The sequence below is a fragment of the Macaca mulatta genome, chromosome 20, assembly GCF_049350105.2.
Source record: "Macaca mulatta isolate MMU2019108-1 chromosome 20, T2T-MMU8v2.0, whole genome shotgun sequence".
In the NCBI taxonomy this organism is placed as follows: domain Eukaryota; kingdom Metazoa; phylum Chordata; class Mammalia; order Primates; family Cercopithecidae; genus Macaca; species Macaca mulatta.
In genome coordinates, this window is record NC_133425.1 from 20,171,739 (window position 1) to 20,186,395 (window position 14,657).

The 14,657-nt window shown below is 44.2% G+C and overlaps 1 long non-coding RNA gene across 1 annotated transcript in view; it reads left to right on the top strand.

The window, feature by feature from the left end:
* The window catches only part of LOC144338091 (uncharacterized), a 183,736-nt gene extending 171,248 nt beyond the window's left edge, over positions 1-12,488 (top strand). The window contains exons 4-5 of the long non-coding RNA XR_013411902.1: positions 7,463-9,622; positions 12,392-12,488. This is a non-coding gene — a long non-coding RNA (uncharacterized LOC144338091). The remainder of the gene's footprint in view (positions 1-7,462; positions 9,623-12,391) is intronic.
* Positions 12,489-14,657: the final 2,169 nt, after the last annotated feature.

The following is a 14,657-nucleotide window of genomic DNA, read 5'->3' on the forward strand; positions in this document are numbered from 1 at the left end:
AAGGAAGGAAGGAAGGAAGGAAGGAAGGAAGGGAAACACCTTTAGGTTGCTGGAAACTGGAGTGACATTCTGACTTACCTGGAAGGTGTAAAGGTTGGACGACTCGCTCAGCCCAAACTTTGAAGTCTGCTGGATTCCTCTATTTCTCCCATACCCCGCATCCATCTTGTCATCTCTACTTGTGTAAGGAAGGTAGATAAATATACACACCTTCACGGCCACCACCCGGGTTCAAATCACATCAGCTGTTACTTGGATTATTGCAAGAGCCTCCTAAATGGTTTCATAGCTTCCTCACTGGGAGTTTGTTTGCTGCTGATGCTGTGATGGGTGATGATATGATGCTGTGAAGGCCCCGGTCAGAGCTCACTCTTCCTGTTCTGGCTCCCAGCTCACCCAGAGAAAAAGCCAAAGTCCTCACTGCGACCCTCAAGGCCCCCATAGGACCTGCCTCCAAGTTCCTTAAAACTCATAGGTGAGGCCAGGCACAGCGGCTCACACCTGTAATCCCAGCAGTTTGGGAGGCCGAGGTGGGTAGATCATTTCAGGTCAGCAGTTTGAGACCAGCCTGGCCAGCATGGTGAAACCCCATCTCTGTTAAAAATACAAAAACTAGTCGGGTGTGGTGGCACAAACCTATAATCCCAGCTACTGGAGAGACTGAGGCAGGAGGAGAATTGCTTGAACCTGGGAAGTGGAGGCTGCAGTGAACCGAGATTGCACTACTGCACTCCAGCTCGGGCAACAGAACAATACTTCGTCAAAACAAACAAACAAACAACCCTCATAGGTGAGTTTTAAGGCTTACCTTTGAAGCCCTGCCACGTCTTTTCTTTCCTCCCATCACATTGGCTTTCTCTGCTCCTGGGACACAGCAGTAGGCAGGCTCCTACCTCAGGGCCTTTGCACGTGCTGTTCCTTCTCCTGGCAGTGCAGTTTCCCCAGACAGATACACACTCTTTTGCTTCTTTTTGCACTTTATTCAATTGGCCCTTCCACGGACCTACTCCTCCTCACAATCTAAAATTTTAATCATTCTCTGCCTTCAACACTTCATGGTTACCTTCCCTCCTTTATTATTTTCTCCTTAGCACTTATCATTAATCTCACATACCATGTACTTTACCTACTTTTCTCACTTATTGCTTGTCTTCCTGCCCTTCCCCAACTCAGCATTAAAAGGTAAGCTTCACGAAAGCAGGCATGTTTATCTGTTCTGTTAGCTGCTCTATCCCCATACCTAAAACAGTGCTTAACAAGTGTTTCTGCAGGATCAAATGAGTTTGTATTTTTTGGGTAGTCCATACAAACCCACATTCTCTACACTAATGGGTACAAGTTTTACAACAAAGCTTTCTTTTTTGGTTATGATAATTAGGCTCCCTTGCACGGGGACAACAACAGACACTCTGGCTACAGAATTCTATTTGTGTCTGGTGCATGGGTATCAACTTTAAAAGCAGGTGGCTCCGTGGGAGATAACGGCAGAAGGAATACAGTCAGATGAAATTAGAAAAATAGAGCGTTACCTTCATGAGACACCATGGTGATAGGGCAGGGCAAGACTTGAGTGCTCCCAAATGCTGGTGACACAAAAAGATGGTGTCAAGTTGAAGAACACAGGCTCTTGATTCAGACTGCCTGGCTTCAGATCCTGGCTCTATCTCTTACCAAGCAGGATGATGAAATCTGGGCATATTAATGTCTCCAAGCCTTAGTTTCTCCACCAACAAAAACGAGGATGCTGACAATAGTGCCTACCACAAGGAGGCTTCAAAGATTCAGAGAAATAAGGCATGTGATCTAATGGATAACAGAGTGATTGGCACACATGAGGGCTCTGGAAAATGTGAACGATGGTTGCTAGTTGAAGAAAGAGGGGTCGGTCACTGATGTCCCTGAGACAAGAGGCCAGGTATGACTGTAGAGGGCTTAGGGTGGAATGCTGGGAGTTTCACATATTGGGAACTGCAGAAAGGGGTCTATTAATTTCCTAGTGTGTGAAGCCTTCAAAGTTTGAATCATCCAGTCCTCAACTCTAGCTGTGGGCAGAGGATGTCTTTTGGGGTGTGAGTTCAGGCAGGTCTCCCTTTCTTTGACACTTGTTATTTTCTATTTTTGATGGGGATCCCCTGTGCCAGGTTTGTATGATCCTGCCCTTAAAGTAAAGCTGATTACACTTGATCCAGATTGGAACAACTAGACTGTATCTCCTGGGGATTTATAATTGGGACTTGGTTTCCATTGACACTGGAGCTGAGAGGATGTGTAAATTCAGGAGCTGTGGGACAGCCATGTGTGGCCATGTGCACTGAGAAAGTCTATTTTAGAAAGAGAGAGATACAGAAAGCATCAGTCATTTGGTGGTGGTGGTGGTGTGGTGGGTCATCCATTGTCCCACCCTCCTCTTCATGTTTGGGGAATTTCCCTTTCTGTCATCTTGGTGGAAGCAAAGTTACTTCTGATCACAGAAACCCAAAAGGCCACATTCTTGTTTTTCAGCTCTTGGGGTGCTAGTGCAGGGGCAAATGGTGCAGGCTTGGTCAGAGTTGCAAAGTAGCTGGACCACACTAGAAGGAACCGGGGATCTTTAGAGAAAAGTCTGGCACCTGGTCTTGTTATAGGTTCACCAGGTTTGTAGGCCTGCTGTGCAGCAACCAATACACCAAGACAGCAGGGTTTGCAGAAGAGAAAAAAAATTAACAATTGCAGGGCAATTGAGAGAGGAGACAGGAGGGACACTCAAATCTGCCTCTTTGGGCAGATCTGGGCTGAGATTTTTTAGGGGATCATGGAAGGTAAATAGCTGGAAAATTGGGGTTGTTTATTTGTCGGGATATAGGGGATGAAATTGTCAGGATGTAAGACCTGCATTCTTTTGTGAGTCAGCTTTTCATGGAGCCCTCAGACCAGCTGGTGTCAGTAGTTTTATTGGTGTGCAGAACCTAAAAGAATATCTCAAATAGAAAACTTAATATTTCAGAATGATTAAGTTGTTATCTACAGAGAAGCTAAGGGGATCTATACTCTTGTGACAGGGTCTATGTGATTCTGAAGGAATAGGCACCAAAAAACTATGAGGAAGCAGGTCAGAGAGCAAGGTAGCTTCATGATTAATGCTGGATGTGCTGCAGACCTGGTTTATTTTTATTTCCCCCCTCCTTCTTCCCTGATTAATTGTATAAAGTTTATAGATACAGTTCCAGTCTGGGACAGGAAATATATACCTGGAAATGAACCTGGGAGATGTTGTCATGTCAGAAAGCCAAGAAGTTACCCAAGCCCAATGGGGTTCATCAAAAGAACTCATGAACCATCTTAAAGGGGATTCTATCAGTCAACAATGGAATGAGTTGAGTATCAGTAGGGACATAACTGCAGCAGACTGAAAACAATTCTAATGTGTTGAAATGCAGGAGTTCATGAGGATACTACCACCACCATCAACAACAACAAAACTCACAGGTCCCCCTCGGAAGATGCTAGCGTACCATTGCATTATTTTGAAAACAGATAAGGAAAGGGAGAGAATCAAGCATGCATTCTACTTTTCCCTGTACAGTTTGTCAGGGTGGCCAAACAATTGAAGGGCATGTTTATCTTTGTAAGTATTTTAGCTAATAAATGAGTAAGGGTTGATAGAATTTCATCGTTTTTAATACCTAATGAAATAAAGGATTTAGAAAGTGATTGCCAACTGATATCCAAACAAAAGAGGCAAACAGACATCGTGGCTTTTTGATGGAAGTATGCTCCCTAATCATGAAGCAGTTAACAAAGAACTAGAATGAAATCATACCTCTAGATCTAACTACTAACTTCTAGGAAACACAGGAGAAACAGGAGTATGCTCAATTCAATCATGGAGATAGAATCAGTAATTCAGACTGTGGGTAAACTCTACAGGAACTAATTTCTTTTTCCCACTTTATTTTTTAAAATTTTTTGTATGTATTTAAGGTGTATAGCATGATGTTTTGATATACATATAGGTAGCGAAAACATTACTATAGTCAAGCAAGTGAACACATCCATCATCTCACGTAGTATTTACTCTTTGACCAAAAAAATCCCAAGTACAACCCAATGTTATTAAGGACAGCTCTCATGCTATACATTACATCTCTAGACTTGTTCATTCTATATACCTGTTACTTTGTATCCTTTGACCTCCATCTCCCCATTTCCTTCCCCTCTCTGTGGCCCATGGTAACACACACACACACACACACACACACACAGAGAATATCCTCCCTCCCTCCCTCCCTCCCTTCCTTCCTTCCTTCCTTCTGTCTGTCCTTCCTTCCTTCCTTCCTTCCTTCCTTCCTTCCTTCCTTCCTTCCTTCCTTCCTTCCTTCCTTTCTTCCTTCTTATTAAAAGAGACATGAGACATATCAACCAATGGCAAGGTATGGTTCTTATTTTCACCTAGAATCTAACAAATAAATATGAGAGAAATACCTTGAGATAATCCAGCAAATTTCAACACCAACTCAGCATTTTATAGTTTTGAGGAATTATTTTTAAAGTGTGATGATAGTTTTGTGATTATCCACCATCTAGCTGTCTATGTGTTTTTATGTTGATACATTTATCTTTTTTGTTTATTGAGGCAGGGTCTCACTCTGTCCCCCAAGCTGGAGTGAAGTGGTGCGATCATGGCCATGGCTCAGTGAAGCCTCAACCTCCTGGGCTCAGGCGATCCTCCCATCTCAGCCTTCCTGGTAGCTGGGACTGCTGGCATGCCACCACACCAGGCTACTTTTTTGTAGAGAAAGGGTTTCACCATGTTCCCCAGGCTGTTCTCAAACTCCTGGGCTCAAGCAATCTTCCCACCTTAGCCACCCAGAGTTCTTAATCAGGAACAATGTTTCTCCCTAGGAGACATTTGGCAGCATCTAGATGTAGTTTTGGTTGTCACAACTGAGAGTGAGGAGGGTGCTACTGGCATCTGGTGGGTAGAGACCAGGGATGCTGCTTAACATTCTACAATGCATAGGACAGCCCCCGACAACAAAGAATTATCTGGTCCAAGATGTTAGTAGTGCCAAGATTCAGAAACACCATTCTAGACATGCATGTTGAAATTGTTATGGATAAAATTATAGGATAAATGTATTTGCTTCAAAATATTATGGGTGTGGGGACAAGTGGGTAGGGAGACAAATGAAACAAAATTGACCGTGAACTGATAATTATTTAAGTTGGCATTATACTGTGCTATTTGTGTGTATGTATATATGAAAATATCGATAACAAAAGCTTACAAACACGACACAGGTGTAGTGGAGATTGTATCCCAGCAGCAATGCCTCAGCAGGGCCCTGTGCCTGGTGTCAGCAGTGGAGCGGGTACAAGCTGGGATGTTTGGTTCTTAGTGGCAGCAACAGTGGTATCCTCACCAGGTTTGGTCTGTCGTGGGATTTTGGCTGCGATTCTGGCTGTCTAGCCTCTCCTTGTTCCTGCTTGTTTTTATCTTGCTCCCTGAGCTTCCTGGAGATTGTGAGTCTTCTGATACCCTTTCAACAAATTCCTTTTCTGTTAACATCAGTCAGAGTTAGTTTCTGTGCAGCCAAGGTTTCTGATTGATAGAAGAAAAGAATGAAACAGATGTATAGAGTGAAGCTGATGTGACAGACCATGGGGCGCGGGGGGGGGGAGGGGAGAGACAGAATTCTATTCTATGGTTTCTCCCTTTGTCTCCTTCCTTCCTTCCTGCTTTCCTTCCTTCCTTTTCTCCTTCTCCTCCTTCCCTCTCTCCCTCCCTCCCTCCCTCCCTCCCTTCCTTCCTTCCTTCCTTCCTTCCCTCCCTCCTTCCTTCTTTCATTCCTCTCTTCCTCCCTCCTTCCCTCCCCTCATTCCCCCTTCCCTTCGCTTCCCTTCCCTTCCCTTCCCTTCCCTTCCCTTCCCTTCCCTTCTCTACCTTTCTTTTTCTTCTCTCACTATGTTGCACAGGCTGGTCTCAAACTCCTTACCAAACCACCACCCTACTATGTCTTCTTTTGTTCACCCCAGTGCAAATGTTCCATCAACATTTGTTTAATGAATAAATGATTGCAATGTGGCTGCAGACAAAGAGTAAACGTAGTGTTCATTCCATCAGAGGCATTCTGGTCCTCTTGGCATAATCCTTGTAGATGAATATTTTGTATTTATTCTCGTATATACATTTGTCTCTTGTGAGTTTTGCTGGCGTGTGTCATACTCTCTATATGCCACTGACATTAGGATCCTGAGTCCTTGTGCTTGTGTGACTGGATAGGGATGCATCCACCAAGGTCAGGCCCCTTGAGAGGCACAGCTTGCCTTCTTGTACTGGGAGATAGCCCTGTATTGATAGACACAGCCCATCAAATTTCATTAACCATGTGGCAAATAGAAAAAAGTTATAAGGAGGGTAACCTAGGGTTTAAGAGAACAAACTTTGAGCCAAACAGCCTTGGGTTATGACCCTAACTCTGCCATTTGCTAATGTGTTATCTCAAGCAAATATTAATAATTTAACTTCTCTGTGCCTCAGTTTTCTCATCTGTAAAATGAACTATTTTAAGGATTAAATAAATAAAAAGTATACATGCAGGAGCTGACACATAGGGAGCATTGTATAAGTGATACCACGATTACTAAATATTTTGGTTATTACTATGGTTGGGAGGTTCTTTTAGTGTAATGATCACCAGCCGGAAGATGCCCAAAGTAGAAGATGGTCAACCTTAGGCCCACTTAAGCCTCCATGGCTCACATTTTGCCATTTACTCATCACCACAGTGATCTCAGACGTGGTTGATTCCTTTTGAGCCACAACATTAATTATGCAGCATTGGTAACTCCCAAGGGCCTTGTCTGGTGGAGGGAATTTGTGTGTGTTGGGGGTTGGGGTTTCAGGGTCCTGCTGACCTGGGATCTACTACGTATTAGTCTGTTTTCATGCTGCTGATAAAGACATATTCAAGACTGGGTAATTTATAAAGAATAAAAGGTTTAATGGACTCACAGTTCCATGTGGCTGAGGAGGCCTCAAAATCATGATGGAAGGTGAAAGGCATGTCTTACATGGTGGCATACAAGAGAGAATAGGAGCCAAGGGAAAGGGAAAACCCCTTATAAAACCATCAGATCTCGTGATACTTATTCACTACCACGAGAACAGTATGGAAGGAAACTCCTACCCCTTGATTCAATTAGGTCCCACCAGGTCCCTCCCACAACACGTGGGGATTATGGGAGCTACAACTCAAGATGAAATTTGGGTGGGGACACAGCCAAACCATATCATACTGTCTTCTACCTGTATGATCCAGCACAGGACCTAACGTAGTTTACTCACCTGTGATAGGAAGGTAATTATCCTATCCCAGGTAGTTGTCAGTAAGAATTGGTGCAATAATACATAAAAAATTCATGGTGCATGATGTGGAGGTTAACAAATGTTTCACTTCATTCCATTTACTTTTCCTTCTAGCTCTCAAGATTGGTAGCCACTCATTTCTACCAAAGAGGTCTTTTGGCTGGTTTGCATTATTTCCTGTTTTGGGGAGAGGGTACTTAAAAGTGCCTTCAAGTTCATATGGTCTTGTACTCCTGACTTCAAGCTATTCTCCCACCTCGACCATCCAAAGTGCTGGGACCACAGGCATGAAATACCACGTCTGTCATCATGCAGCCTGAAGAAACATGTGGCAGGCGTCTCACTCTGTTACCACAAAGCACTATTACTTCAGATCATTTACCTCAGCTGCCAACAATTGGAAACCTGTGGGTCTTCAAACCTGTTCTCTTCGGCTCACATGGAGTTTTTTAAATTGGGAAATTCCACTGACATTTTCACAGCTTCACTTGAAAAATCAAAGGACTTGGCAACCCTGCGCCCATATTTCCACAGGAAAAAAAACTGGTGGTTGCTGAGCTATGGATGATACCTCCAGCCAGGGAAAAAGGCTCCATTTCTCCATATTCCCCCCCGGCCCCACTCTCTGTAGTCTCACTCATCTAAACCTATTTCACTTACTTCTTATATCTGGCTAGTCCCCAGAGGCATGTGATATCATGTCTGTGGAGGTTTTAAATCATGACCCTAAATTCTTTAACACTTCTCTCCTCAAGAGGTGGGGTCTATGTCCCCTTCCACTGCACCTGGCTGGGCTTGTGACAGCTTTGACAAATAGAGTATGGCAGAAGTGACACTATGTGACCTCTGAGGCTAGGTCAATAAAGGGCCAAAACGTCTGCCTTATTGTCTTGGGACACTTGCTGTGGGGGAAGTCAGGTGTTATGTAAGAAATACAACTACTCTGAGACTGCCGTGCTGAAGAGACTATGTGTAGGTGCTCCTGGTGACAGCCCTGACTGAGCTTCCAGGTGACAGTCAGCATCAACTGCCAACCATGTGGGTGACCCACCTCGAAGCTGGATCCTCCACCACAGTTGAGTCTTCAGATGATTGCAGCCCAGCCAACATCGAACTGCAGCCGCATGTGAAACCTGGATTTGTAGCCTGAGTGTCACGCACAAAATCATGAGCAAAGTAGAGTGCTTATGGTTTTACGGCATTAAGCTTGGAGTGTTTGTTACACAGCAGAAATATCTGGAACGAGGATGTTTGTTTGGTCTATTTAACAGGCATCCAACTTCCACAGGGTGCACTGGAAGATGATGTGAGTTCTTTCTTTTTCCAGCGGTTATCATGAGAAGTAGGAATCAGAGTATAGTAGTGGGTTCATTCATTCTTTCATTCATTCATCCAACAGATATTTATTGGACATATACTATGTGCCAGACATTTAAATAAGTGCTGGAATTTTGGCAGTGGAACAAAGCGGACTAAGATCTCTGCCCTCACGGAGTTAACATTCACTAACAGGAAAACAAATAATTACAAATAAGAAAATACATATTGTGTTTGAGGGGTTGAGAAGGGCTATGAAGAAAAATGATGCAAGGGAGGACAATTAGGAGTCTGGAAGCAGGGAAGGGTGTGCTTGGACTCTCATTGGTGACCACTGAGGTGTCTTAAATATCCTATTCAAGTATAATAACAACAACAACGATAATAATAACAGCAGCCATTTATTGAGTCCCTACTACTTACTGCCTTTTATATGTGTACTTCCACGTAAATTTCACAGTGACCCTTAGGGTTAGGAATGATTATCTCCATTTTATAGAAGAGAAAAAAGTGGCTTGGAGAGGTTAAGCACACGACAGGAAGACTTAACACTGGCAAGTGACAGATCGGGAATGAACACTCAAGACCGTCTGATTGCAACACTTTTTCCTTTTCACCTAAGCTAGTCCTTCTTTCCCAGAGCTCCATTGTGTGGTGAATCAGAAATCCAACTGATGACTTCTGACTCCTCTCTGCAATGTCAAAGGAAAAGGAAAAAGAGAAAGAAAAGAGAAAACAATTCCCTTTGGAGAAGAAACAGCCAGGAAATGAAGGCACACACTTGAAAGATTATGTATTTAACGTTTATGCCTCTTCCTCTTATCCCTCAAGTTTGGTTTAACATCTGACTAGCAAAGCTGACAATTTATGAGGATCTTGGGCAAGTAATCGCGTGAAACTTCCCTGTGGCTGTAGCCATGGCAGGCAATTTATCCTACAGACTGTGGGGCTTTTCGGGTAAAATACTTTTCTAATATTTGTTTCCCTTCTGCTCGTGCTTTTCCCAAAGGGCGACAAATGGCAGTAGTTTGCCAAGAAAACGCTGTATGTGATCTTGAGTGAGACTGTCCTTCTGCCTCAAGTCACTCTTTAAGAGAAAAGGAAGTGATTAATCCCTCACCTCATCCGTAAGCCTCTGCATCTAAGTCTCTAGAACTCCAGTGGCCGTTCCAAAGCTGTCTCTTTCCTCAGCAATCCGACCCTCCCTTCCTTTTCTCCCGAGGCCACTGGAGAGAAAAAAGAAGTACCACTTTTCTTTATTTTCTGTTAATCACCCAGAGTTAGGTCTTCTGGAGAAAATAAAACCTTAGGGAGGGGTCAAGATAGTGTGGGAAGCTGCCTTGGAAAAGTGTAAAATTGACTAAGATGATTCTGGCAAGGAAGATTCTGGGTCAAGGAATAGACTCCCTCTCCACCAGAGCCGGGAGGGACACTAATGGTGGCCAGGTCCTGTTCTGGGCGTTTTGCACATCTTGACTTCCTTAATCCTCCAGTCACCTGTGAGGGAGGCCTAATCATTAGCCGCATTGTAATGATGGGCCAGTTGAATCTCAGAGGGGTGAGGTGACTTGCTGGAGGCCGTATTACTAGACTAGTGAGTTGGGGAAAGGACATTCCAGGCATAGGAAACAGCAGCAGTAAAGTGGGGAAGTGAGAACCAGCTCGTGATGCTAGCTAGAGGTGGCGGGGCATGGCTGGAGGGCTTGGTGTGGGCAAGGAAGTGTCAGGAGATGAGCTTGGGAAAGACTGGATACTCTGACTCAAAAGGGAGAATCCCCGAGGGATTTTTAAGCTGGGGAGTGACATCATTTAACTTGCATTTTCAAAAATCATTTCAGAGAATGAGCTGGACGAGGACCCAAGTAGAGAAAGGGTGGCTGCAGAGGAGGATCCTATCTCAGTGACCATGGTGGGAAGTGCAGGGGGTTTGAAGCAGAAGGCAATATCTGCATCTTTAAGGAAAACACAGTCCAGAGAGGAAGAGAAGGGCCTAACATATGAAGGAAGATGATGTGGTCACCAGGTGGTACAGCGCCATGTCTCGTATCTGTGGAGCAGCAGATCCAGACTGGATCAACAGACTCTTCCAGTTCTGCTTTGGTCAAGAGAACCAAATGAGTTGGTTCCTAAACTCCCACTTTACCCTTAGGGCTCTCCTCTTCCCAGGTGTGTGTGCATGTGTGTGTGTGTACATGTGCATGTGTGTGTGTATGTGTGTACAGGGGAGCAACACCATGGTCACTGAACTAGGATAGAAGAATTTTTAACTGTGAGAGGCTACTCCCCTCCCACCCCAGCCAAATTTCATCAGCCCTCAAAAATCATCTTAGCACAGTCTGATGTTAGCTAGACCTGAATTCAAGTCCAAGCTTGCCACTTCACTGTGTGACTTCCAGTAGATCATTTCATCTCTGGGTACCTCCATTTCCTTATCTGAAAAATGGGGATTCTTAAGCTCTCTTCTTTGTAGGGTTGTTGTGAGGATGAGACAATGTATGTTGATACAGTTATCTCAGATCCTAGCACGGAGTAAGTGCAAAATGAACATGAACCATTGCTTCTTGCCTTGTTGTTTGTGGCCTCATTCCCAGGCATGATAGCTTGACATAATCTCAATGTTGGAGAGCCGTTTTGGATTCTACACAGATCTCAGTGAATATAAGAAAGCCCAAATAAAAGACTAAATAAACCTAGACTGTCTCCAGTGGGTCCAGAACATCTGATTCCCAAGGGTGGCCTAAAGATCCTGGCAGGGGCCAGGCGCGGTGGCTCAAGCCTGTAATCCCAGCACTTTGGGAGGCCGAGACGGGCGGATCACGAGGTCAGGAGATCAAGACCATCCTGGCTAACACAGTGAAACCCCGTCTCTACTAAAAAATACAAAAATCTAGCCGGGCGAGGTAGCGGGCGCCTGTAGTCCCAGCTACTCGGGAGGCTGAGGCAGGAGAATGGCGTGAACCCGGGAGGCGGAGCTTGCAGTGAGCTGAGATCCGGCCACTGCACTCCAGCCTGGGCCACAGAGCGAGACTCCGCCAGCCAAAAAAAAAAAAAAAAAAAAAGATCCTGGCAGGGGCACAGCCCACGTGGTACTAGATGGGAATGTCCGGGGACTCAGGGCCTCATAACTGTCCTCCATCATCAGAAGCTCACAGCTGCATTTCCCAGCAGGGATCATTAATCATGCCCGCCACTGATACCACAAACAATAGGGCTGAGGCTATTTGCCAGACATCTAGGACAAATATGGTTATTGGTTATTATCCTTGGTTCCAACCCAGTAGGGAGAGAAGGAGAAGCCAATTCTCACTTTTCTGTGGTCACAGGGTGTCATTGTTAGAGGCAAACCATGGATTAGATTTGAATCTTAACTCAGAAGCTCAGTCCTTGTTTCTTTCTACCCTGTCCTTCTGCAAAACATCAGCAAATGCTGACCTGCTGGGAAATATTTGATGGGCTGAAGTGGATGAAAAGGAAAGGAAAACCAGTGTTTATCCCATGTCCTGTCAATACCCTCTACTAATTCTGGGTTTTACTGCATGCTCACAACCACCCTGTGAGGTTGCTACTTTCATTCCCATTCTCACTCTAATTTTAAGTGGAGAGATTAAAGCTCAGAGAGAGGAAGTTAAATGCCCCAAGAAACACTGCTAGTTAGAGACTCAACCGGTATTCATTGTACTTCTTCCTATGGATTCTCATAGTTGTTCTACTTTTGCATTTTAACAGATGAAGACACAGTGACTAGATAACTTACTCAAAGACTCACAGCAGCAACAACAACAACAACAAAAAAAAAAAAAAAGAAAGAAAGAAAGAAAAGAAAAGTGACAGAGATGGGTTTTGGACTGAAGTCTTGTGATTCTAAACCCCAGGTGACTTCCATCATCGAATCTACATCCCTGTTACTCAAAGCATGGTCTGTGCTTTCAAGCCATTGTTTCTTCATCTGTAAAACGGAGATAATCATTCCTAACCCTCAGGGTCATTGTGAAATTTACGTGGAAGTACACATATGAAAGCATAGTGGACTTCCACTATCTAATCTACATCCTTGCTACTTAAACCAGCAGCATTAGCATCACCTGAAACTTGTTAAAAATGTGGTTTCTCACCTAGATATACTGAATCAGAGTCTGCATTTTAATGCATTTAATGTAACCCCCAGGGGACTGTGGGTACACAAGTTTGAGAAGCAGTAGTCTACATGGGCCTATTTTTGCAGCGAAAACATATTCACCGAGGACAGAGGCATTGTAGCAGCACATCTACAGAGGTAACACCAACAGTCCATTCCTTCACTCTATGTACTTGGCACTCCTCACACGAAGAGGTAGAAGTTGTCTCCCCCCCCTTGAGTCTGGGTTGTCATGTGGCTGGCTTTAACCACTAGAATGTACAAGAAGTGATGTTCTAAGATTTCCAAGAAGTTTGTACTTCTTGCCTTTGGGAACCCAGCTGCTGTGCTGTGGCAAGCCCGAACTATGTAGAGAAGACTCATAGGTAATAATTGAGGCATTCTGGGTGGTAGCCCCATCTCAGCATCCAGCCAACTCTGACTGCTAGCCAGTGGGTAATCCATCTTGACTGTTTCATCCCAGTTGAGCCTCCTCATGACTGTATCCCCAGCCAACGTCGCATAGAGCAGAAGAGTCACCAAGCTGAACCCAGTCAACCCAAAGACTCAGTGATAATAACATGGCTGTTGTTTCAAGGCACTAAGTCTTGAGTGGTTTGCTATGCAGCAATAAATAATCAAAAGGGAAGTTAGTATCTAAAAGTAGAATGCTGCCATATCATAAACCCAAAACATGTGGCAGTGGCCTTGGAACTGGGCAGTGGGTAGAGACCTGAAATGCCTCAAGGAGGCTGTTAATGGAGGCTGGAAGGTCAATGAGGAAATTGCTATTGGAGACAGAATAAAATGAAACTTGAATGATGAACTGCCAGAACAATTAGCAAAACTGTCCCCTGCAGTAACATGAAGATAAAAATGGTGCCTAATGAACCTGTCAATTGGTTAAGGAGATTTCCAGGTAGACTGTTGAAAGTGCCAGCTGACCCTTAGTAGCTCAGAGCTAATTACTTTTATTAATCAAAATTCAATGTAATTAAAAACCCAGTACCTTAATTGCACTAGCCACATTTCAAGTACTCAGGAGACACCTGTGGCTCCTGTTGGGAAGTGTGGAATTTTATAGAGCATTTTCACCATTGCAGAAACTTGCACTGGACTGCCTCATCCAGAATTAGTCATGGAACTTCCAGAAAGTAGATGACACACCCAAAGGGTTTCACTCAAGCATTGCTACTCAAAGTATGGTCTCTGGACTAACAACATAAGCATCATCTGAGCGCTCCTTAGAAATAAAACTTCTCAGGCCCTGCCCCGACTTACTGAAGCAGAATCTCTGGGAATGGGGCAAGAATCTATGTTTTAACCAGCTCCACTTCCTGGTGATTCTTATGCACTTTAAGAAATACTAAACAAAAAAAGAGTTGAATAAAGGGACTATTATATAGGCGAGGGCAGGGCTAAGGAAGACAGCAACGGACAGTGAAATAGGAATTAGCAGAGGGGAACAGTATTCATGGACCCCAAGGAGAACTGGAGCCCTGAAATAGAGGCTTGTGGGCAGCCAAGGGTCACAGCCATTCTAGAGCTGGGACGGTGGAGGAAGGGTTGGGGGAAAGAGGTGGCCAATATCCTCACACCTCCCTTCTCTGCCCTCTGATGTATATTTTTTTTACTGTAATTCCTATTGGCCTAAACCAAGCCAGAGGGCAAAGGAGTCTCCTCTGTAGAGAGCAGGGCAGAAATGGATGAAGCATGGATCTGGAAGGGCAGTGAAATCTCACCAGACACGTGGATTTGATGTGTTAGCCATATTTTTTAGAATCCACATTTAATATACGAATGCATAACTATTAATATTAGAAAAGACGTTAGAGTGCTGTTGAAAATAATTTTATTTACGACATTTGGGGGACCTGT